We start from the raw sequence: 25788 nt of genomic DNA, 5'->3' as shown, positions 1-25788 counted from the left end.
GGATTAACCAAGTGAGCCATGGCGCCGGCCCCTAGCAGTGCTAATTTTTACACACCCAGCCACGTGACTCATTCACAAAGCGCAGTGACCTTCACACACCCCATCATTCCTTCTGTGTTCAGGCTCTTCACAAGTGACACGGAGCTCTCCTAAAACCCAGGGAGCAAAGCTGAGATGCAGAAGAGCCATTCTTGCAATAAGCAGACATGGGCTGGTGCTATGGGGCAGCAGGTTAAGCCTTCCCCTGCAGTGCCGCATCCCGTGTGGGCACCGGTTCAAGTCCCAGCTGCTCCACTTCCGACCCAGCTCCCTGCTAATGGCCTGGGAAAGCAGCAGAAGATGGCCCAAGTGCTTGGGCCCCTGCCACCCATGTGGGAGACCCAGGTGAAATTCCTGGATCCTGGCTTCAGTCTGGCCCAACCCTGGCCATTGCAGCCATTTGGGGAGTGAATCAGCAGATAGAAATAAATAAAATCTTGAAAAAAAAAAAACACCCATAAAAAGAAACGGGACCTGTAGCGATGGCTGCCATATGGGCACAGCTACAGCAGGTGGACTTCCTCTGCGGGGGCGCTGGTGACCACAGTCTGCGTGGAGAATCGGGGGGCTGCCGTCAGAGGGGTGCTCTAGTTTCTGGTTCCTCTGGCGCAGGAGAAGAGTACGGCTTGTGGTCGCAGAGCAGAAGGAAGCTAACTGGGGCGCGGGGAGACAGCACCTCTGACCTTGGCCTTATCAGCACCCATGCGGTGAACTTGAAACTAGTGAGGGACAAAATCTCAGTTAAAAATATGACACGAACGAGGGCCAGCGCTGTGACACAGCAGGTTAAGCCTCTGCCTGCAGCGCCGGCATCCCATACGGGTGCCTGTTCGTGTCCTGGCTGCTCCTCTTCCGATCCAGTTCTCTGCCATGGCCTGGGAAAGCAGTAGAAGATGGCCCAGGTCCTTGGGCCCCCGCACCTATGTTGGAGACCGGGAGGAAGCTCCTGGCTCTTGGCTTCGGATTGGCGTAGCTCCAGCCGTTGCGGCCATTTGGGGAGTGAACCATCGGATGGAAGACCTCTCTTTCTCTCTCTCTCTCTGACTCTACCTCTCAAGTAAGTAAATAAATCTTAAAAGGATTGAAGGAACTGTTCAGCCGCACTTGGAATCAGGAAAATTCAAATCAAACCAAGATGAGACTCAGGGGCCCGATTACTGAGGCTCCTGTGTGCTGGTGGTGAGGGTGCAGGGAGGACCCAGGGTGCTGGGATTTGTGGGTGCCCAGACGGAGGGCAGGGGGCGCTGTTGGGGAGGAAACGTGTCCTACGTGTCCTGGCTTAAGCCCGAGGAGGTGATAAGAGATTGAATCTTTCAGCACCTGAAACCCTGTGGACTTGTGAGGGTGCATTTTAATGAAATAATAGGATACATGTACATTTTTATGGAAGGCTATTTACCCAAGGTTTATTTGTGAGGATGAAAAAATTTAACTAAATGCCCATCTAAAGGATAACTAAATTAAACTAAAGGATAGTTTACAAAAAAGCTTCCAGTGCAGACTATACTATGCATGCACATGTACCTGATTGTGCTGTCGGTACACAGGCTCAGGGGAATGTGACACCATGTTAAAGACGGGGCCGGCGCTGTGGCGGAGCCGGTAAAGCCGCCGCCTGTGACACCAGCACCAGTTCAAGTCCTCGCTCCTCGCTTCCTGTCCAGCTCCCTGCTAATGGCCTGGGAAAGCAGCAGAGGATGGCCCAAGGGCTAGGGCCCCCGCACCCACGTGGAGACCCAGAGAAGCTCCTGGCTCGTGACTTTGGTCTGGCCCAGCCCTGGCCTTTGCAGCCATTTGGGGAGTGAACCAGCAGATGGAAGATCTCTCCGTCTTTCTATACCTCTTTCAAATAAATAAACAAATCTTTACAAAAATAAATAAATAAATAATAAAGACAGGACACAGAGCTGTCACTCAGTGTGATGCCAACTCCCCCCCCCAAATAAATAAATAAATAAATGTAAAAGTATTTATCAACAGTGGTACTGGACTGTAAATTTCTAAACAAATTTCCTTATTTACAATTTACTGTATTTTATGACTCTGTCATAAAACATATTAGGCCAAATCACATCAAGTTGGCATTTTGCAGGTCAAATTGGGCAAATATTGGCGACTTCGTGTACTTTATCCCAACTGCACTTCATCTACTGAATATGAAGCATATACAACTCAGAATTCCCTAATTTATCTATAATACTAGACACTTCAAAAAGTTCATGGAAATGTGTATTGTGAAGAAAACTATGCCTCTGTTTATTTCAAAAATTGTTCACATTGAAATCAGTATCTTTTAACTCCATTTTCCACAAATTCTTGGAAATATCCTCTTACGCCATATTTAATATTAACTTGGCTAAGTTATATTCTTTACTGAGTTATATTTCTTCCTTAGAAGAAATATATATTGCTTCCATAATGTATTATGAAGCTACTTTAACATAATATTTCATCATCAGTTAAAAAAAACTTTTAGAAACAGAGCCGATCAGGTAGGATTGGAAAAGGGCATCTCTGGAAAGACATTTCCTGTCTGGAAACCTCCTATGATGATGCAAGAAACACTGGAAATTGATCCGTGAACGGTGAGCTACAAGGTTCCAGTGTAGGGTGCACGGGTCTCACTGCCGCGGTGCGCCTGCGGCCACATGTTCTGCTGACGGCACGGAACGGCAGCCTGCAACACGCATCCTGAGGTCTCGATTACACAGGGCTCCTCCTAGAAACCCCACAAACTCCTCAGTTGTAATCACTGGCATTCCATACTTACGATGTAATTGGTCCCTCTGACTGCTGGCAGCTCGCTCAGCGTACATAGTTCTTGCGCTGACAACTTTTAGGGCTAATGTTACGATGCATATGTAACACCGTGCCGGCTTTGCACAAGAGGCGAACAGCTGAGACGCAGAACCAACCAGAAGGGAGACCAGGAGCGCCCTGTGCCCCTGTGCGCTCAGGATGCCTCCCTCAGCTTTTGTTTTCTTTAACCGGCAGGACGGTGAACAATGGGGTTGCCATTTCCCCTCCCGGGCCTGACTGTCACAGGCAGGACTCCACAGCTCTCTACTGAACTGTGGAGCTTCAGGTCCCGGCCCCCCCAGCAACTGACACGGAGCAGCACCCCGGATCTGCGAAGAAATCGCTTTACAGGAGCAGGACCCTCCCCGAGTTGGTTGGTCTAAGATGACCAACAAAAATGAGATGGAAAACTCTGGTCTGAGATCCAAAGGGTCACAGGATGTTAATCTCACTGGGCAGGGCCAGGGCACCACAGATTAACAGCCGGCACGAGAACTTACTCTCTCTTCTCTCTTTTTTTTTTCTGTCTTTCCCCCAACGACTCTTGGTAAGCCCTCTCTCCCTTTCACCCCAAATTCTGTGTCACCCAATTACTGCGCTGGCCACTTTACCCCATTTGTAAGGAGCTCCTAAGTACCTCATTAACGTCCTAAAAGATTAGGAGTCATTCAGAAAGGGTGGAAGTGGGTAAGATTATTTAAATCTTTTGGAATTTTTGGCTACTTGCAAAAATAGCCTTAAAAGTTACAACAGGCTGGAATTTTATTCCGTTGCTATCATACACACCAAGGTCCACGTGGAAAGATCCCTAAATATCCTATTAAATGTACATAATGTATGCTTCCGGGGGTCTGTAAATATCTCGGGAATAAAAGAGCCAAAACTTTACCAAAGTGTTGAAATTTAAATTATTCCACACTAGTTTTTACATTTTATCTATGTTCTAATCATGGAAGTCATTTAAAGCGATTTCTAAAAAAAAACACTGCAAAATTCAATGCTTAAGCAAAAAAATTCCCAGGCATCCCACTGTGCCAGGAGGTGACCAGGAGTGAGGAGCAGCCGCCCAGTGGCTTCTGTTTCTCCAAGCAGTCTTCCTGTACAGGCAGCGGCTGGCTTCCTTCCAGTCTGTCTCAAGTCCACCTCGCTGCCTGCTCCTAACAGGACCCAAGGAAGAACTCTTCCCACACAGAAGAAAGGACGCCTTGCAGGTGCGGAGCTGCCGCGGGCAGCAGAGGGCTCTGGGGCAGGTGAATGTCCCTGGGCATTCCTGAAGCCCAGCACAGCAGCAGGTCTTCCTGGGGGAAGCCAATCCCCCCCAACCCCTTTCCTTCCCCCAACAAGGTGCTCCAAGAGGCAGGGAGGGGCCCCGCTGGCCTGGGAGATCTCACAGATGGAGTCCTGCTTATCAGAAGCAAACCACAACAGGACAATTGTTTCCACCCAACTCCCTGCATTCTACACTCTCTCCAGATTAATTATCGTGGAGTCCCGCCAAGCTCATTAGGCGGGAAGGCTGTTTACGGCTCTTCCGAGCAGCGGCCTCGGGCAGCAAGCAAGGACCCAGAGAAGGTGGGCACCCACCTTCGCCACCCACCTTCCAGGGCTAGGGTCTAGGCTCTGCTGTGCGGCTGTATGCAGAAACAGCAGGATCCACGGGTATGCTCTTACTTGTCTTTTTTTTCCTAAACAGAACCGGGTCCTTATCTATTTCCCTGGCTAGCGCGGATCCCCAGGGGAGCACCACGCCAGGCAGTTCTGGAATCTGTGACCACTCAGAGCACGTGGACACTTTAAGTTTTGCCCAGAGGGCGTGGAAAGACCAACTTTTCCTTCTCCAAACCGGCTTCCTCCAGGCACCCAATCCCCCCCGAATCTGTGGGGCCTGACCTTCCCAAGCTGTGGGAGATCCCCCCCTCCTCCGCCCAGATCAACGCCTCTGTGGCTTGCTGGCCCACTGCTGGCGGGAGTGAGAACAGTTTGCTCCAGGCTGCCTGCCTAGTGTGGCCTCTAGGAGGCTGGGTCAGCTGGCGGCTGTGGCCAACAGCCCTGATGTCAAGGTAAGGGAGGGGCCAGCACGGTGGCATAGGGGTGAGCAGCTGCCTGCAGCCCCTGCTCCCCATAGGGACACCGGTTCAAGTCCGGGCTGCTCCAACTCCCATCCAACTCCCTACTAATGCGCCTGGGAAAGCAGCAGAAGATGGCCCAAATGCTCGGGCCCCTGCATCCATGTGGGAGACCCCGATGAAGCTCCCGGGTTGGGCCTGGCCCAGCCCTGGCCATTTTCGCCATTTGGGGATCGAGCTAAAAGATAAAAGATCTCTCTCTCTCTCTCTCTCTCTCTCTCTTTCTCTGTAACTCTGCCTTTCAAATAAATACAATAAATCATTTTTTTAAATTTTTTTGACAAGCAGAGTGGACACTGAAAGAGAGAGACAGAGAGAAAGGTCTTCCTTTGCCATTGGTTCACCCTCTATTGGCCGTCGCAGCCGATGCGCTGCAGCCAGCGCACCGCGCTGATCCGATGGCAGGAGCCAGGTACTTATACTGGTCTCCCATGGGATGCAGGGCCCAAGCACTTGGACCACCCTCCACTGCCTTCCCAGGCCGCAGCAGAGAGCTGGCCTGGAAGAGGGGCAACCGGGACAGAATCCGGTGCCCTGACCGGGACTAGAACCCGGTGTGCCGGCGCCGCTAGGAGGAGGATTAGACTAGTGAGCCACGGCGCAGGACGATACAATAAATCTTAAAAAAAAAAAAAAAAAAAGTAATTCCAATCCTACATTAGGGAAAAACCAAAGGAATTCACCCAACTCCCAACTGCACCTGAAAAGTAACCCAAGTCCCATGAAACAGATTCTGCACCCCACTGGCAGAAAACCCTTACACACCCTTGTCTCACTGCATGGTCTCAAAGGCAGGGCGATGCCGAAGCTACCTGACACCAGGTACCCGGCCCCTAAAGTTTCACCGGCACAGCGAGGGCCACTTTCGACTCCTGTCTGACTCCTGTCTGTCCGATCATCTCTGCTCACCCCCACCCCATCCTCCAACCCTCAGCCCAAACCCCCCGGGGGGATGTCCGCCCTCTCTGAACCCCAAAAGACAGGCCAGGGCGGGAGACAGGGAAACGCTGCGACTTGTGTGGTCCGCGCGGCCCACGCCACCGCCCAGGAGCCGAGGCGGGGCCGGGCGTGGGGTAGGGGCGCCCGAGGTACCCAGGAGGAGACCCCGCAAAGCCCCAGTGCCCCGGGAGAGCAGGGACCAGCCGGGCTGCGGCCGCGCCGACGTCGGGGGTCGCCCGATCGCCTGCCCGAGCCCCCCAGGATGCGCCGGGTGGGAGGCTCGCGTGTCGGGCGGGGGGCTCCCGGGGGTCCCCGCCCCCGCCCCCACGGGCCCCGGCGCCGGCGGCGGCCGCCGCGATTAGCGCCTAATCCCCGCTCCGAGCGCGGGCAGGTCCCGACCCCGCGGCTCCTGTCAGCGGCCGGGCGCCGGGCTCCGGGGCGCCGGGAGCCCCGCGGGCCAGCGACCCCCGCCCCCTAACCCCCGTGGGGCGACGCCGGCCGCTGGGGATCGCTCCCGGCCGCGGGGCTGAGGAGAAGGCTCGGACCCGACCGCGTCCCGGCTGGAGAAGTTGGGGCGCGCCCCCGGGCTGCGGGCGAGGCCCGCCGGGCGCCGAAGGTCGGGACCCCCCGGGCCGCGGAAGGCGGGCGCGCGACAGACGCGGGACTTACCGAGGGCTCCCTCACGCCGCCCTGCGCCGCCGCCGCCGCAGCCGCCACTCGGGCCGGCCGGGGACCAGCACTGCCCGCCCCGCCTGCAGCCGCGGAGGCCGAGCATGCCCGGAGCGCCGGCGCTCGCCCCGCCCACCGCCGGACGCCCCGCCCCGCGCCCGGCACCGCCCCGCCCCCGCCAGTGCCAGCACCGCCCGCGCCAGCACCGCCCCGCCCCGCGCCCGGCTCCACCCGCCCACCGCCGGGCCGCCCCGCCCCCGCCAGCGCCAGCCCCGCCCCGCGCCCGGCACCAACCCCGCCCCCGCCAGCGCCAGCCCCGCCCAGCGCACGGCTCCACCCCGCCCACCGCCGGGCCGCCCCGCCCACCGTCAGCCCCAGCGCCGACCCGCTCCCGGCACCGCCCCGCCCCCTCTGGGCTCAGGCCTCCGGCGTGGGAGGGCGGCGCCTGGCTGGAGCCGGCCGCTGGCCTGCAGGGACGCCCCAGGACGGGGGCGCGGGAGGCGCTGGTGGACTGGTGATGGTTCCCTGCCTTTCATGTGGCAAGGGTGTGGACTCCTCCGTCCATCCAGTGCTAATGTGTATGTACACACACACAGATACACTGAAACATGGAATGTTATATGCAAACACACAGACCCATACAGACACATTGACATGTGTTCCTACGCAGATAGACACACATAGATACACACATACTCAGATACACTGACACACCACATACACACATGCACGGATAGAAACAGACACACGTACAATCACACACAGGTACACACAACGACACCGACAGATACAGAGACATACACACATATGCAGATACAGTCACAGCCACACACCCAGATGCACACGTGCTATCACACCTGCACAGATATGCACAAAATACAAACATGCACGCTTCCACACAGTGACCTACACACACAGACGTACACACGCTTCCACACAGTGACATACACACAAACACACTGATGCACGCTTCCACACAGTGACCTACACACAAACACACTGACGCATGCACACTTCCACACAGTGACATACACACAAACACACTGACACATGCACACATCCATACAGTGACTTACACACAAACACACTGATGCACGCACGCTTCCACACAGTGACATACACACAAACACACTGACACATGCACACATCCATACAGTGACCTACACACAAACACTGATGCACGCACACTTCCACACAGTGACATACACACAAACACACTGACGCACGCACGCTTCCACACAGTGACATACACACGCTTCCACACAGTGACATACACACAAACACAGACGCACGCACGCTTCCACACAGTGACCTATACACAAGCACACTGACGCACACACGCTTCCACACAGTGACATACACACAGACACACTGACGCATGCGCACATCCATACAGTGACTTACACACAAACACACTGATGCATGCACGCTCCCACACAGTGACATACACACAAACACACTGATGCATGCACACTTCCACACAGTGACATACATATGCTTCCACACAGTGACATACACACGCTCCCACACAGTGACATACACACAAACACACTGATGCACGCACGCTTCCACACAGTGACATACACACAAGTACACTGACGTATGCATACATCCATACAGTGACCTACACACAAACACACTGACGCATGCACGCTCCCACACAGTGACCTACACACAAACACATTGATGCACGCACGCTTCCACACAGTGACATACACACAAACACACTGACACATGCACACATCCATACAGTGACCTACACACAAACACACTGACTCATGCGCACATCCATACAGTGACCTACACACAAACACACTGATGCGCGCCTTGAAGAGTGTCGTGGGCACACCTGAGTCTTTGGGATTCAATCTGAGAAGACCCAGGGTCTCCTCTGGGCTGGCAGGGGCTGGATCAGCTGCTCTTAGACCCAGGGTCTCATGTGGGCTGGCAGGGGCCAGATCAGCCGGTCTTAGACCCAGGGTCTTCTCTGGGCTGGCCGGATCAGCTGGTCTTAGACCCAGGGTCTCATGTGGGCTGGCAGGGGTGGGATCAGCTGGTCTTAGACCCAGGGTCTCATGTGGGCTGGCAGGGGCCGGATCAGCTGGTCTTAGACCCAGGGTCTCATGTGGGCTGGCAGGGGCCGGATCAGCTGGTCTTAGACCCAGGGTCTTCTCTGGGCTGGCAGGGGCTGGATCAGCTGCTCTTAGACCCAGGGTCTCATGTGGGCTGGCAGGGGCCAGATCAGCCGGTCTTAGACCCAGGGTCTTCTCTGGGCTGGCCGGATCAGCTGGTCTTAGACCCAGGGTCTCATGTGGGCTGGCAGGGGCCAGATCAGCTGGTCTTAGACCCAGGGTCTCATGTGGGCTGGCAGGGGCCGGATCAGCTGGTCTTAGACCCAGGGTCTCATGTGGGCTGGCAGGGGTGGGATCAGCTGGTCTTAGACCCAGGGTCTCATGTGGGCTGGCAGGGGCCGGATCAGCTGGTCTTTCCTTTCCTGGGGCTGGTGTTCCCCATGGGGAGAGAGCAAGAGGATCTGGGGGCGCTCTCTCCAGCACCACTGACCCCAGATCCCCTTTCCAGGCTTCTCAGCCCCTCCCAGGGCCCCAAACTCCCAAAGGTGGGGAGACGAAAGGAAAAGCAAGGCTGTGCTGGCGAGTGGGGAGGAGGCAGGGAGCACTGGGTCGAATCCACGGAGGCAGAAACCCAGCACACAGCGGGCTGGCGTTCCTGGCACAGGAGTCCTGGGAAAGCCATTGGGCCACACCGCGGTGTTGGGATGACACCGATGACAACTCGGGTTGCATGCACCCTCACCACGTCCGAGCCCTCACGCATTATCTCTCGCAATCCTCTCCACTGTCCAACGAAGCGGGCGGCACTTTACAGGTAGCGAAACTTGGGTTCGGGGAAGAGCCTGGAAAACAAGCTATGGCCTCTGGCCCGAGACCCTGAACCACAGAACAAGTTGGGTTGTTAAAGTTTTGCTTGGCTTTTGCTCCGTGATTTTGTATGTCCCTAGCAGCACTCAGTACAGATTGGTTCTGGCACAGTGAGAATGTAGACAATGTTAGTTAATCCTGGACTCCTAGGGCAGTGAGGGCTGGAGACCTCAAGGAAGGCTCCATGGGGGATACCTTGCAGAACAGAGGGGCCAGGACGAGGAAGAGACACAAAGGGGGATATAGGATAAGAAAATAAACATTAAAAAGCAGGTGCTGGCGTTGTGGCGAAGCAGGCTAATCTGCTGCTTCCGACGTAGGCATCCCACATCAGAGCGCAAGGTCAAGTTGCTGCACCTGCGCTTCCCATCCAGCTCCTTGCTGGTGCACCAGGGAGAGCAGCAGCAGGTGGCCCAAATGCCTGGGACCCTGCCACCCATGTCAGAAACCAGGATGGAGTTCCTGGCTCCTGTCTTCAGCCTGGCCCAGACCCAGCTGTGGCAGTGGTCATTTGGGGAGATGTGTGTGTGTGTGTGTGTGTGTGTGTGTGTGTGTGTGGTGGTGTTACCCTTTTGTCATAAAAGCACCTTTGATGGATGCATTGCCTCAATGACACATACAATTTCTTTCTCCTCAACAAACTCAGTGAGATAACTTGTTGTTGTTGAGCCGGAGTACCTGTGTGTGCCCAGGGCTGTGCAGGCTAAGGCCCAGCCAGATGTTCCCACGAGTCATTTATTAGCCACTGAATTGCAATTGGGATTTCTCTCCCACATAGAACAATATCATTTTGTTGGGTTTCTGGGTCAACTCCACATTAGTTTCCTAGTGTAGCTAAAACCATGGAGTTGCAGTAGGAAGCAACATTGTTGCAATGCTGGGACTGAGATCTACCAAACCACATAGAATTTAGGAAGAAATTGGGTTTTTAGCAGCCAGCTTGGCAAAGGCAGATTTAATTTAGGGGAAGGCAATGACATTGCAATCCTAGAGATTCTAAAGAAGGCAGCTACATGATGTCAAGGGTTTTTGTGGTTTCTGGCCCTTGGCTCTTAATCGTGACAACCTAATTTCAAAATGTGTCTTGCCTCCTGTCTTTCTCCAGACTGGTGTGTCCCAGCCCTGCCTTAATGCTCTGCAGGGACGTCCAAGGTCACTGCAAATAAATAAGTGGGAGGAAACCTGAGACAGGAGGACAGAGGATGGGGCTGAGGGCTGGGGGGCTGGGGGGAGGCAGGGAGAGGTGGAAGAATTTTCTGAAGATCTGGAAACAGAGTTAGGAAGAGGAAAGAGAGTGAGGTTAAAGAGAGGCATGACTGTGCGTGGGTGAGCCTTCGCATTACACATGTCAGAAGACACATGGAGATGGAAGGCTCCATACCGTGCACCAGGATCCTATAAAGGGTGCTGGACACATATGGGGCAATGCAGTGATACATAAATAAATATATGTATGAGTACCCGCATGTGGTCTATGCTTTTTACACACACACACACACACACACACACACCCCTATATATGCAGGGACTTGCAATTATATTTTTAGAAAAGCCTTTCTTTCCCCCCATAAATCAGGCCTTTGCAACTCAAAAAAACACCTGCATGCATTTTGTTTTGACCAGAAGAGGAATCACTTCCTTTCTCCTAACCTCCTAGCCCTCCAATCGTCACCCACTCCCACTTCCCAAAAACCTCCATCCCTCTCTGCCACTGACTTCGTTTGGAGAGACTTAAACACAAGCAGAAAAAAAAATACCTATCCTTGACAGGATGCAAAACGCCCACTAAAGGGAAACCAACCGCCAGCCCGACGCTATTGCAAGACCAGCGCAGCTCCAAGAGCTGTGTGCCGAGATCCAGCTCCAGAGGCCCCGCATGCCTGCCTGCCTAAGTCCTGCAACAGGGATTTCACAGGCCCAGAAGGAGCCTGGGTCACTGCGTTATCAGGGGCAGATGTGGTGACCAGAGAACGAACCTCTGATGGCCTGCTGGGGGAGAGGGACAGCACCGCTGTTTCTCTGACTCATCACCTTTGATCTCGGATGCCTCTCCTCCCTCCCTGCCTTAGAGCCCTCCTCTGATGACACTAAGGTTCCTTGGACTGATTGAGGCATCCTTTGATTTCTTTCTTGATCTGTCAAAACACCACCAGTTCTTGTTTTCTTTGAGGAAAAGAAAAAAGAAAAAGATTAGCAGTCCCTCTTGTTGGCTTGTTCTGGGAAGACAAATATCAATGATTATACCCAAGCTACGAAAGGGTTTATGTCCACAAGATCTGATTCAACTTGTTTTTAGGCATTGACATGCTTCATATTGATTCTGAAACTATGCTGCCTATTTTTATTTTACTTTTTTTTTTTGAGCATTTATTTGACAGACAAGGTGGTCCACAGTGGGGGAAAGTGAGTAACCAAAAGATTCCTGGGTCTTGTCGACCATGAACACAGAATGTGTAATTCCTAGGTTCAGATCCTGCAATCCGTACTTGAAATCAATGTCCAGTTGATTCGGGCACACAGTAAAGTTTAAGAGGCAGGGAGAGAGCAAAGAGAGAGCAAATGTGTATCCAAGGTAACAGAATGATTGGCAGACAGTGCACCCAGTGCACAAGGCTGTGTGAGGACACAGAGTGAAGCAGCAGCATCCTTCAAGTTCAAGTTCATCAGCCGTCTGCTAACTACCCACTTAGTTATGGCAAAACCAAAACAGAATCTACAGCCCCGGGGACTAAGAAAAAGATAACACACATTTTTCAATCCTATAGCTTCCATCCAAAGAGACAGAATCAGTGTGGTTATTGCATGAGAAAGAATAATTTTTAGTTTTGTGCCATCTTTGTGTCAGAGTTTTCCCACAAGGTTAATGGAAAACAGTCCCCGCCCTGCCCCGACTTCTCCTGGGCCCTGTCACCACTCACCACAGCACAGGGTTCTCTTCACTTGCACAGACAGAATGCTCCAAGGGTCTCCCCGTGTGTACTTCTCTGTTGAATTCATAAGGCCAAGCCTTGAGGGATGGTGCCCCCTGGAGAATGGCAGGGCTGGCCGGATCGCACTGGTACAGCAGATGTCAAGAAGAAAGAGATGTGGCTGGTATTGGAGAGGTCTGGACAGAGGCTGCTTCTGCCAGCATCACACACTGGCTAATCAGGCATCAGTCACTGGGGGATGCGCTGGGCACAGTGTTTAAGATACCACTTGAGACACACACATCCCATACCAGGGTGCCTGGGTTCCAGTCCCAGCTCTGCTTCCGACCCCAGCTGCCTGGAAGTACCTGGATGGATCAGGTGCTTTGGTCCATGTCACTCACGTGAGAGACCTAGATTGAGTTCTGGTCTCCCGGCTTCGGCTGGTCCAGCCCCAGTTTGTTATGGGCATCGGAGGAGTGAACCAGTGGTTGGTTGATGTCTGCCTCTTTCTCTCTGCCTTTCAAAGAAAATAGCCGTTTTAAAAAAAATCAATCAAAATTAACTCAAGAATGTTATAATCCTATGTGACCTTTTGTTGAAATGAGCAGCTGGGAACCAAGTTGGCTATCAACATTAATCATGAAAGGAATACTTTGATTTGAGGAGGGGAGGCTATATCGGATACTGATTGAGTAAGTGATGGCTGGTAACTCAATAATGACATCAGGGTAGGAGAGAGAGAGAGCATCACATTTGACTTCGAATGTCCCAAGCTCTGGGCTGGGCCTCAGCTTGTGTCCTTGCAGGCACATAAGGGTAGCATTTGTTAGCAAAGCTGGGTAACTCGGAAGTTGCTCCTATGGTCAAGTGTTGAAGACAATGTTATTACGGTTTGCATAATAGTTTGGGTGTCCTCCCAAAACCCATGTATTAGTGGTTTGATCTACAGGGTCTGAAATTAGTGGGTTAAGGCTGGAAATGAACCCAGCTGCAGTGTCTGAAGGTGGGGCCTGGAAAAGTGGTCCGATTGGGTTTGGTCCTTGGAGCAGAGTCCCTGCCATGCAATGGTGGCGGTTTGAAAAGGAGAGACACGGGGATGGGATGAGAGAACAGCTCCCCAGTGTCTGCTTCCTGGCTTACCATGCAACCCTTCCTCTGTATGCATTACGGCCCCCACTGCCCTCATCAGACGCAGCGTGGCTGCTCATTCTGGACTATGAACCTCCGAAATGCAAAACCCTGGCTTTTCTGCAGAAACCTTCGAAATGCAAAACCCAAGCTTTTCTGCAGAAACTTCAATCAATGCTGTGGCCCAGGGCTTCCTCTGGTGGCTTTCTGCCTGTCGACCAGCCGCCCTGGAGCTCCCTCCATAGCCCTGCACAGGGAAGGTCACGCCTCCGTTTCTAGGGGAGCTGCGGGTCACTTCAATGCTCCCCTTCAACGCTATATTTACCAGCACCTAAGTCCGCCCTTTGTGCAGCTGGGTGGAGCAACTATTTCAGAAATCAAAAAATGGTCACTTCAGCTCACACTGGGGCGACCTCAAGTTGTGACTCCTTGGCACTGGATTGGGGACCGAAGGGTTAGGTGAAGTCCCAGCATTTACCCGAGGGAAAGAGACCCCCTGGTCAGCACTTTCAGGAAAGGTGCAGGTTTTCTTAATGCATATCTGTGAATTTATGTTAAATCTGTTTAGAGAGGACTGCATTGTGGCATAGTGGGTTAAGCCTCCACCTGCGGCACCAACATCCCATATGGGTGCCTACTGCTGCCTACGGCTGCTGCACTTCCCATCCAGCTCCCTGCTAATGTCTTGGAAAATCAATGAAGAATGGTCCAAGCGCTTGGGCCCCTGCACCCACGTGGGAGACCCAAATGAAACTCCTGGCTCCTGGCTTTGATCTGGCCCAGCCCTTGCTGTTGCGACCATTTGTGAAGTGAACCAATGGACTGAAGAAATCTCTGTCTCTCTGTGCCTCTGCTTCTCCCTTTCTGTAACTCTGCCTTCTAAATAAATAAATCTTTTTAAAAAAATCTGTTTGGAATTTGACTTTTGCTTTTACCATGTTTTATCTTAAATCCAGCTTATGGTGCTCAAACTGGTCACCCCTTATACACACATACACACACACACACACACATCTAAGTTAGATTGCATGCTATTTGTATACTTTATTTAATGCAACAGAAACTACATTTTCAAAAGCAAATCACATCAAAACATACAAGCAAGAGAGGTCCAAGAGAATAATTACTGGTTTACAACTAAAAGACAGACAATATGAAGTCTGCAGAAGAGCAAAAAAAGATAATAAACCAAGTGAAAGCCTGTCTTTCATCAGCAATGGTTGAAAAATAACAGTGAAACCACACAGCCGGTGTTTTATCTGGCCGGGACAATTGGTCAGTGTCTCTGAGCTCCTGGGTAACCGCTGCAATGTTTCCTTTGGCACTCCCTCCCGCTCCCTCCCCTGATAATTTACTGCCTTTTCCCCAGTCAGCACTGATAAGGCCCGCAGGGTGCCCCAGCTCAGCACCCCCCATCGCTAGATCCTCTCTCCCTGTGTGGGTATCTGTAGCAACATCCTTGGAAAAGGATGGACTGAAAACAATGTCCAAGTGGGCCGGGAACTGCGTGAGCATCCTTAGTTTTCTCCAACTCGTGCATGCATCAGTTCTGTGTCTACAGATTCGGACAGCCTTCCCTACGGTTCTCGGTGCCTGGAATGTGTATTAGGACTTTTGCTGAAACCACGAGCTACCTGGAGGTTACCATAACTAACTAGTCCCAGATGTAGTATCAAATCCACTCCTATTTTTTCCCCTGTCCATGCAGCATAAACTAGTGCCATCACATCACATGTTCTTGGAACACATGCTCTTCATACACAGAATGAATCTCTTTTCCAGAGAACACCAGCTTCTTTTTGGGGTCAGTGGCCAGCTGTTCATTTTATCTGGGAACACCTGTATACGAGTGGGCATGTCTAAATACGGGGTTAGGATGGATGTTCTATATTGAAGGATGAACAAAGTTCAGGAATGGGTGATTGGCTTAGTGGTTAAACCACCAATTGGGATTTGGGGAGTGAACCAACAGGTGAAAGATGTGAACTAACTTTCTCTCTCTTTCTCTCTCTCTCTCTCTCATAAATGTACATAGAACTTTTTAAATGTAAAAAAGGTGTACAGAGGCCAGCACCACGGCTCATTGGGCTAATCCTCCACCTGCGGCGTGGGTACCCCAGATTCTAGTCCTGGTTGGGGCGCCAGATTCTGTCCCGGTTGCCCCTCTTCCAGTCCAGCTCTCTGCTGTGGCCCGGGAGTGCAGTGGAGGATGGCCCAGGTGCTTGGGCCCCGCACCCGCATGGGAGACCAGGGTGGGGCGCCTGGCTCCTGGCTTTGGATCAGCACAGTGCACCGTGGCAGCCATTTAGGGGGTGAACCAGCGGATGGAAGACCTTTCTCTCTGTCTCTCTTTCTCACTGTCTAACTCTGCCTGTCAAAAAAAAAAAAAAAAAAAAAGATGTACAGATTGACATCTTCCAGTGGCCAACTTTTGTTGCTACCTCGCAACAAATTGTCCTAATATTATTTTGGTGGTTTTTGCTTCCCTGCCTTCCCTAAGGAACTGCAACAGAAACAGGGCACTGGCCAGTTGGGGGAACCTCCACAGGGTGACAGACCAAAGGCCATGAGGACAAAACGCATAATGTTGAAGCCATCGCAGGTTGATAAATCTGACTCCCAGGCATTGGATGACGCACCATGTTAAGGCCTCAACAAATGTGTTTGAGGAAGTATAATTAACGGTTAAAAGAGAGGTAGACTTCTTACATGTAGGTTCGCAACATTTCCATAAAGGCAACAGAAGGGAGTCCCACAGGCATCAACACACCACTGTGACTGCACTGGGAAGTAGAATGTTCTCCTGTTCCTTGTAGGAGAGGCTGATGTTGTGAACACGTACTTGGCATTGGCGTTAAAGGCCACTGTCGCAGATTGAATATGACTTGGGTTTCCCAACACCCGTGCAGATATGTAAGTCTTAAATTCAGGGTCATGGGATTAAGGGTGGAGACTTGATCTGAATAAGGCGTTGGAGAGGTTGGGGCTGGTGGGAGGTCTTTGGGACGCTCCCGTGTGATTGGTTATTTTACTTTTGAGTTGGATGTAGCTTATCCCTCTCTCTGTTTCCTGGCTCCCTGTGGAGCCATATTCCTGCGCATCTGCACCTGCCATTGCCAGCCCTAACCAGATGCCACAGCAGCCCCCCCATACCACACACCCATCCTGAACCACGACCCCAAATATGTTAGCTTCTCCTTCCCAAGAGGCACCTCGCCCCTATTTTAGTTAAAGTCACAAAAGCTGACTAGTACAGCCATGAAACATTCACAGTCTGCAGCTAACTCCCACTGCTCCTCAGTAATGCATATTTATTTAACATTCCCAGTTTCCGGTTGCACAACTTATGTCAGGTTCCATGCTGTGGTTGCCATTTCTACTAACATCTCAGCATAAACACGTGCCTTCCTGCAGCCTATCTGGAGGTAGACCAATGACAGCCGCCATTCACAAAATAAACCATCAAGAGGAGAACCGTCATTGTCTGCATCTACCGAACTATGAATCAGGGGCCGGTACTATGGTGCCGTGGATCAAGCTGCCGTCTGCAGTGCCAGCATCCCATATGAGCGTTGGTTCCAGTCCCGGCTGCTTCACTTTCCATCCAGCTCTCTGCTATGGCCTGGGAAAGCAGCGAAAGATGGCCCAAGTGCTTGGGCCTCTGCACCCACATGGGAGACACAGAGGAAGCTCCTGGCTCCTGGCTTCAGCCTGGCCCAGCCCTGGCCATTGCAGCCATTGGGGAAATGAACCAATGGTTGGAAGGCATCCTCTCTCTCTCTCTCTCTCTCTCTCTCTCTCTCTCTCTCATTCTGTTTCAAATAAATGAATCAGTGAATGTATGGGTCATTTGGGAGAAAACATGGTGATGTTACCTGTCATTGGCTAGGATCTGAGGGGCGGGGCCCAGATGCTGCATTTATTTTTTAACAAAGTCCCAGAATCTAATGTGCACCAAAGTTTGAGAAACACAGTTTGTGACAGAGGCTGATATGAACTTGAACCTGACAGGTTCTCTGAGCAGTACCCGTTCACTCACTCTGTAGACCCCAGTCACTACAAAGTGTGCACTGTCCCACCTGGGAGCTTTCAGACCAAGTGCTTCCCGGGTTCCCGTCTTCACAGCGGGTAGCACGAGCTGGCGCCAGCCGCCTGAAAGCGACGGACAGACGTGGTCTGTGTTTCTGTGTTGCCCTTTACGGCGCGCCTGTGCGCCCAATCACCTCCCTGAGTCTCAGCGCCCCCAGCCTGGGGATGAGAACTCCCTGAGACCCCGCGCGAGGGCCTTCGGTTCACAGTCAGCCTTCCAGGCACACGCAGGTCCTGCGCGGCGCCCTCCGCGCGAGGAGAGATGCACAGCCCCGCACTGGGCAGACAGGGACCTGCGGCATCTGGGGACTAAGTGGCGCTTAGGAGCCTACGCCCCTAGTTTGCTGAGAAGCACGGGAGGGAACTATTTCCATCCTCATCGTGTGGGGGAAGATGTTACAGAACCAGCAGATGGTGAGCAAATTTTAGGAGAGACTGTTCACCTGGCTTCTCATTGGGAAGCGAGATTATAGCTTCCTCCCTCCCCCTCTCCCTTCCTTCCTCCCTCCCCTGCTTCCTGACCAGAGCACGTGTGTTTCCAGGTTGAAACAAAGCGCTGGGTTCCTTGGAGTTAGGACAATAGCCTCAAGTGGTGAGTCGAGAGGCTCGAAGGCAGGATATTTAGAGCTAACTTCATTCTGCCAGGCAGCCCGAGAGTGCGTCACTGCGGAGATTCTTATGTAATGTGAAATGCGTGTGCTCAGGGCTTAATCTGAGCACATGAGAGTGTGAGTGTGAGAGTGGATGTGTGTGTGCATGTGTGACTGTGTGTGTGCACACACATGCAGGTGCAGCACCCGAATGAGGGCCATCAGTGCCCACTTTGAGAGTTCAGCAGACTAGTTTGGGGCCAGTGATAAGAGGAGGAATGCATGCATTGGAAATCCTGACAGAAATGCCATTGACAGGGGCCAGCGCTGTGGCGTGGCAGGTAAAGCCACAGCCTGTGGTGCCAGCATCTCATGTGGGTGCCAATTCAAGTCCTGGCTGCTCCACTTCCGATCCAGCATCCTTGCTAATCCACCTGGGAAAGCAGCGGAAGATGGCCCAAGTGTTTAGGCCTGCGCTACCCAAGAAACTCCTGGCTCCTGGCTTTGGCCTTGCCCAGCCCCAGCCATTGCAGCCATCTGGAAAGTGAACCAGCAGGTGGAAGATTCTCTCTATCTCTCCCTCTCTCTCTCTCTCTCTCTGTGTGTGTAACTCTGACTTTCAAATAAGTAGATAAATCTCTAAGCTGTCTGACACTATACCCATAATATTCTCTGCAGCACCGGGGGCTACAGGAAGGTCCCCGGGCTTCCTCTGGGTAGGACGCCCACTGCACCTGTGGCTAGGATGCTCCATCTCAGCCTTCCTCCCTTTGCTTCCAAATGCAATGGACCAGCATCAAGCGCAGGTCTGCGTCCACCGTCACTGCCCCCCCCCAACAGAGGCAACAGCAGCAACCTCCAGGCAAAGCATCCGTGCCCTCCTCCAGCCGCCAGCGAGCCCCATGGGGGAGGAAAACACCCAGAAAGATACAGAAGGGATTATTACAGTCCTCAGTGGGGGCGGGAGAGAAGGTCACAGTGCGCGTGTTACCTACAGCAAACCTATCATCACCACTCCTTCAACCGTGACAGTCTCACTCCAAGCCCCTTCTCCAACTAGAAGCAAAAGATGGCCTCTCCGTTCTCCAAGTCGGACTATTTGCTAACAGGATTGTCTATTTCCTTTTCATTCTGATGGCATGACCTAGAAACCTAGACAGGCTCCTGGGACCTGTCGCCTTCTTGTCCCACAAGGAAATGGGCCTTGGAGTATAGAGGGGAATATCTTGGCATTTTCCTAATCTGTAGGAGTAAAACGTGCTTTTGGGCACTGTGGATGCAAGGCAAATGGGAGTGTCGCTCCAGCTCTGGGAAGAAGCTCCTGGTAGACCAGCCCCTAAGAGACCAGCTCACACATTGCTTCCCATATGTTTTTGCTGGTTTCTTTAGGACCAAAATGCTCTTAGCCATCCTGTAGATCTCGTGACATCTCGCACAGCGTCACCCCGACAAGGACTTGATTTGCTACTTGCCTCAATACCAATGATGCTGGATAACTGTTATTTGATGAGTGGGCCGAGGGTTGGCTAGGGAGGCGGCACGCACAAAGTTTGCTCTGTTACCTCTCGATCCAAAGCTGTACCCTTAACCCACCCTGGGATCTCACGTTGGTTCTGGACACAAATCCTCATCTAAAGAGCAGCTGATGTACCATCAGAAATGCCAAACACCAGCAGATGTCAATCTGTCAGAACGGAGCCATCAGATTACTGAGTCACACACTGGAAAACTCTGCAGTGCGTGGGAGGAGGAGGATGCTGGGGGAAGTGTTTTCCATTTTACTGATATCTGGGGAAAAAAGGGAAGTCCTTGGGAGAGAATGAAGGAAAAGCCAAGGAACCATCATGCTGTGTGCCCGCTCTGTGTCCCACACCTGCCACCCGCTACCTGCATTCTCTCACCACATTTATTTCCAAGCCTGTCGTTTGTTCTGAATCATCTAGACGGAGGTGACAACGCGAGTTAGCCTGCTGCTTCCTGGGGCATGCGTGTTTTCACTTCCAATTTATAAATATGGTTCAGCCAGAGCCTCTGAGCATTTGGAACCTACACAGAAATCTGATAGCTGTCTCTTTCCAGATTTAGAATGTCAGTGCCTTTATCAAAAGAACCACGCCACATAGGTGTTAATTGCAGCAACCATGGAAAAAGCTGAGGTTCAATGTCTCCGGTGCTCCTAGGCTGTGGATCGCACTGAGCTAGGTGAAAAGGAGAGCTCGGTGAAAGGGGACAGCCCAGGGCTGCTGGTGACGCCCTTTGCAATAATGCATTATGGCCGGGAAGGGCAGTCTGTGTGCAGCCAGGAGAGTGGAAGAACACATGTGTATGCCTGGGTGGCACAGGGCGGCCAGTGATTGCAGGAATGAAAGTCAGCACAGAGCAAAGCCATCGCACTCATCAAGAGTGGCAGGGAACAAAAGACACGGGGTGGGCAGGGGAGGCCCGTCTGGGCGGGCTGCTGCGTCGAAAGGCTATGTTTGATTCGCTGGAGGAGGGTTTTGCAGGGAGAGGAGAATGCAGATTCCCCAGGCCACGCCCTTGGGCAGATGATCACTGGAACTAGGATAAAGACACCAAAACGTGGAGTGGCAGAGTGTGTTAACACTGCTGCGGCCCCCTGAAACTCGCCTCCCAGCATTGGAGCCTGTGGTCTTCTATGCTACGAGGTACCGACACAGGTACTCCCCCTGGGCAGGGGCAGGCACTGGGCCCGGGGGCAAACTTGTTGATTAGGATAGCCACATCCGGTACCAGAATGCCTGGGTTCTCCTCCCAGCTCTGGCTACTGATTCCAGCTTCCTGCTGACATACTCCCTGGGAAGCAGCAAGAGATGGCTCATGTGGCCAGGTCCCTGCCATCCATGTGGGAGACCTGGATCGAGTTCCTGGCTCTTGGCTTTGGCCCTGACCTAGGTCTGGCCATTGTGGGTATTTGGGGAGTGAACAAGTAGATTGGAGTTCTGTGTCTATCTCTCTGCCTGCCAAGAGAAAAAAAAAAAAAAAGTAAGAAAGAAAACACACACACACACAGAGGGTGAAAGTTGATTGACAGATTTGCTTAAGACCTAAGCAAGGAATTAAGGAAAATTTACCTTTCCACACTTTTTAATATAGAGATTTATTTATTTCACTTGAAAGGCAGTTACAGAAAGAGAGAGAGATCTTCCATCTGCTGGTTCACTCCCAAGTTGGCCACAATGGCTGGGGCTGGGCTGGACCAAAACCAGGAGCAAGGAACTCCATCTGGGTCTCCCATGTGGGTGCAGGGGCCCAAGCACTAAGACCCTCTTCTGCTGCTCCCATAGGAGCATCTGCAGGGAGCTGGATTGGAAGAGGATCAGCCAGGACTTGAACAGGCACCCATGCCTAGGATGCCAACATCACAGCCAGTGGCTTAAACTAATCTGCTACAGCAAAACACCAGCTCCTCCATACTTCTTCCAAGTGCACATTCCAGGGCCATTAAGTACATTCACAGCGTTAAACAACCATCCTCATGATGTATTTCCAGAAATTTTCTGCATCCTGAACAGAAAATTCAATGTTCATTAAGCAATAACCCTATTGAGTCCCTGGTCAGCTCGCTTCTATTTCTTGTCTATGACTTGTCCTGTTCTGACTATCTCATAGCAGAAGACTCGGAAAATAGTTTTGAGAAACTGTCAGACCAGTTTCCAGAGCGGCGGTACGCTTTGTCATTCTCATCAGCCATGAACCAAAGTCCGGATTTCTCCAGATTCTTGCCAACACCTGTTAACCTTGTTTTGTCCCCCAGTGGGCATGAAGTGGAATATCATGGCAGTTCTGATTTGCCTTCTGTGCCCTTTTCCAATTTAGTCTCTAAGGCCACATAGGATTTATCCTCTGAAATTCCAGTAGCTTCCTCTGGTCAATCAACCAGATCAGCCCCGCTGGCCCATCTGCGAGTGAGAAGCCTGTTTCCTGACAAAGCCCAGAGCTGCTCGGCAGGAATTTCACCTTGTAACTGTTGCAACCCCACAGTCCAGGAAGGCGGGGAAGAGGAGAAAGAAACATTCTAATCTAGAAAGACACTTGGAGCCCACCATGGGGCAAGATGTAGAACCTGCCTTCCTCCTTCCCACCCCTGTTCTTTCTTTTTAAAATACAATGCCATGAGACTGCGGCCCTCCAGGGCAAGCCAGGCAATGCGCCCACCAAGCACGTGCAGATGGTTGATGTCGCATCTTCTTAAGGCTGAGTGGCTGGACAAAGGCAGCCATTGCTGAGACTGCTGCTTTTGAAGGCCCTGAGTTTCTCTCTAAGAGAGAAAAATCTAATACATCTACTTAGTCGCCACGATCTCAGGGTGGGACTTCCTTGCAAACGTCTACCTGGTTGCTGGCTCCGGATTGGCTGCTGTTGGGTGAGCTCATAAACCAGGGCCCAATCAGCTGTGGCTGGCGGCTGGGTCACGTAACACACAACATGGCTGCTTCAATGCAAATGAAGGGCCGAGGGTAAGAGAGGTTTTTGGCGTTGGGAGCTGGGAATCAGGCCTGCAATTGATGGTTCTCAGACTTCATACCTAACTGCACTTAGGAAAACCAGAGAGTTGGACTTCATGTTTATCTCCCCTTTCTGCAGATTATAAGACTTTGTGCAGATTATATGTTATATAAAAAGAATTTAGGCCAGGTCTTCTTCTCCTTGCACACGTATTCCTACTCGTTATTATTCATCATTTATTTAATTTTTCTAATAACCCTGCTCCCATAAAGAGCAAAGAACCAGAAAGAAAAATCTGTATAAATCTCTTGGCAGGAGAAAAAAAAAAAAACCTATAAAATGCTTCCCTTAATGAGCTAGCTCCGTTGTTGAGATGTTGCCTAGTGTTAAGCCCAGGTGGTCTAGCACTCCTTGGCAGGGGTCGGGGCCAGATCCATCCTTTTATGGAATTCTCGTCCTGGAAGAGCAACTGTGTTTCAAAGCACCACTGACATCTCTCTTAAGGATTCCCTGTGGGTTTCCCTCCTTCAAACAGCCGCGTAAGAGAAGTCTCCTCTGAGTTCCCGAGACTCGCATGGCTTTGCATCCAGCTAGGTCCCCTTCCCCAACAGTAAGTCACCCCCCAGCCCTGAGTTGGTGCCTTTCCGCCCCTCCCCCTCTTGCAGCGCATTCCCGTAATATCTCCTGTCTGGGGGCTCTGCCGCTGGCACCCACTGCCACCTGCTCAGATTTCCTGCGGAGCCTGGAGAGGAATCAGAGCTGAATCTCATGTTCACAAGCCCGTGATAAAGCCTCCAGCAAGGTCAAGCTCCTATTCCCATGCTTCCTACGTTCAAGTTCCTAACCACACGCGTCACAGATGATCAACCCACCCCCTCCCACCCCCCGCCAACTTGGCAGGACAGTCCCACCCCCCAGCACTCTGCAGCCCCTGGTGCCAGGCGCACTCCCTCACCAGGCTTTCTACAGGTCACTGCCTCAGCACCGCATTCCTGGGCTCATCAGTCCCATTCCAGCGGCAATGACCCAGCAGGAATCCACCAGCCTGCTGCCTGCATGCCATGCTTCAACCCGCACCCAGCATCCTCCGGTCCATGCTGCCTGCTGCCTGGCTGGCTCCCTAAGCTCCTTTCTCATGTGGCATCAGAACGCTCGCCAGACCTCCTTCTCAGTTTGGAGAAAGGAGAAAGCACATTCTCTCTCTCTCTTTCCATTGGAGAGCCCTAAGTTAGATTTGCTCCAGGTGCTCATATACCAAATGCCGTGGAAAACAACGGAACACACCCATACCCCAGGGCAAAATCTCTTCACTGCTGCTCATGATTGGTTCTGCAGATGGGCACAAATGCTTCCTGAGGTTAAGCTTACAAGAGTCTACGTTACCTGGGTGGGGCAAGACGTCATGACACCCACCCACTGAACTCATTCCAGGTTCCCTAGAAAATAAGGGGAAAGAGTATACAATGAAGAGTAGGTCTATTTTGATCTTTGCCATATCAGTCAGGAGCTTCTCTTGCTTACAAATGACAAAAACTCACTTGGAAGTATCTTGGTTGATGGATCCTGGGGGATTTAATTGGAACAGAGAATTGGAGAAAGAATTGAACAAACAAGTTGGGTAAATGAGGGCCTGAAGCTGAATCAGTGCTCAAGTTTCAAGTGGTACCCACACGCCCCTGGCCAGAAGAGACCAGTGTCTCTGAGACTTGCCCCCAAAGAGAACCCGCACACCCTGTGCAGCAGCTCCAGGCATTTGTAGATATTTGTTGGAAGCTGTAGCATTCTCACCTCCAGGGCTGCCTACAGTTCTGTTGCAGTAATGAGTTTCTGGGGCCGGTACTGTGGCAAAGCTGGTAAAGCCACCACCTGCAGTACCGGCATCCCATATGGGCGCTGGTTTGAGTCCTGGCTACTCCTCTTCCAGTCCAGCTCTCTGCCATGGCCTGGGGAAGCAGTGGAGGATGGCCCAAGTGCTTGGGCCCCTGCACCCATGTGGAAGACCCAGAGGAAACTCCTGGCTCCTAGCTTCGGATCAGCCCAGCTGCAGCCAGTGTAGTCATTTTGGGGAATGAACCAGTGGATGGACGATATCTCTTTCTCTCTCTCTGTCTCTGCCTCTGCCTCTCTGTAACTCTGCCTTTCAAATAAATAAATAAAAATCTAGCCGGCGCCGTGGCTCAATAGGCTAATCCTCCACCTTGCGGCGCCGGCACACCGGGTTCTAGTCCCGGTTGGGGCGCCGGATTCTGTCCCGGTTGCCCCTCTTCCAGGCCAGCTCTCTGCTATGGCCAGGGAGTGCAGTGGAGGATGGCCCAGGTGCTTGGGCCCTGCACCCCATGGGAGACCAGGAAAAGCACCTGGATCCTGGCTCCTGCCATCGGATCAGCGCGGTGCGCCGGCTGCAGCGGCGGCCATTGGAGGGTGATCCAACGGCAAAGGAAGACCTTTCTCTTTCTGTCTCTCTCTCTCACTGTCCACTCTGCCTGTCAAAAAAAAAAAATAAAATAAAAAAAAAATAAAAATCTTAAAAAGAAAAAAAAGAAATTTCTTTTACTGCTAGAGCTGTCGGTTTTGCACTTAGCTAGGTCAGTGGGTACATCGAATTTCTTAATTGGCTGAAACCTCACCCCATCTACATGTGCGTAAGTACTACATCTTTTGCGTAGAAGAGTAATTGTGCTTTTATCTTTCTTTCTTAGAAATGAGCAATTATGAACACATATTTACAGAGCTCACACATAATGGTGATGATAGAAACCTGAAAATGTGCCTTGGAACAGATGGTAGTTTTAGAACAAAACAGATCCATTAGCTGTCAAATCCAGCTTCCCGCAGGATGAAAAATAGAGTCAGTTAGTTCTCAGGTGGTGCTAAGAAAAGCTCTCACTCATTCTAATACCTTAGGGTATGGAGTCTTCTGTTAAAATTGGCCTGGGAAGATTATGACAATATGCGTAGTTAATAAACATTACAAATGGCAAAAACTAAACTAAAATTCATAGTCCTCTCCAGTCAAGTGGCAGGAAACTTAACTCAGACTGTATTTTAAAAGATAATGCTATTGATTTGGGACCAAATGGTTCAAATTTCC

General features: G+C 51.8%; 1 protein-coding gene across 2 annotated transcripts in view; it reads right to left on the bottom strand.

The window, feature by feature from the left end:
* JCAD (junctional cadherin 5 associated) overlaps positions 1–25788 on the bottom strand; it is an 86274-nt gene that overhangs the window by 46503 nt on the left and 13983 nt on the right. The window contains exon 1 of one of the 2 annotated variants that reach the window (XM_051821599.2): positions 6573–6713. The exons of the other annotated variant lie outside the window; for it this stretch is intronic. The gene's annotated coding sequence lies outside the window, so the exon portion shown is untranslated. Of the gene's footprint in view, positions 1–6572; positions 6714–25788 lie in introns of those variants that run through there. 2 annotated transcript variants of the gene reach the window in all.

Source organism: Oryctolagus cuniculus, chromosome 13 (genome assembly GCF_964237555.1).
Source record: "Oryctolagus cuniculus chromosome 13, mOryCun1.1, whole genome shotgun sequence".
NCBI lineage: Eukaryota > Metazoa > Chordata > Mammalia > Lagomorpha > Leporidae > Oryctolagus > Oryctolagus cuniculus.
Note: the sequence above shows the minus strand (reverse complement) of the source record. Positions and strands in the feature narration are given on the sequence as shown.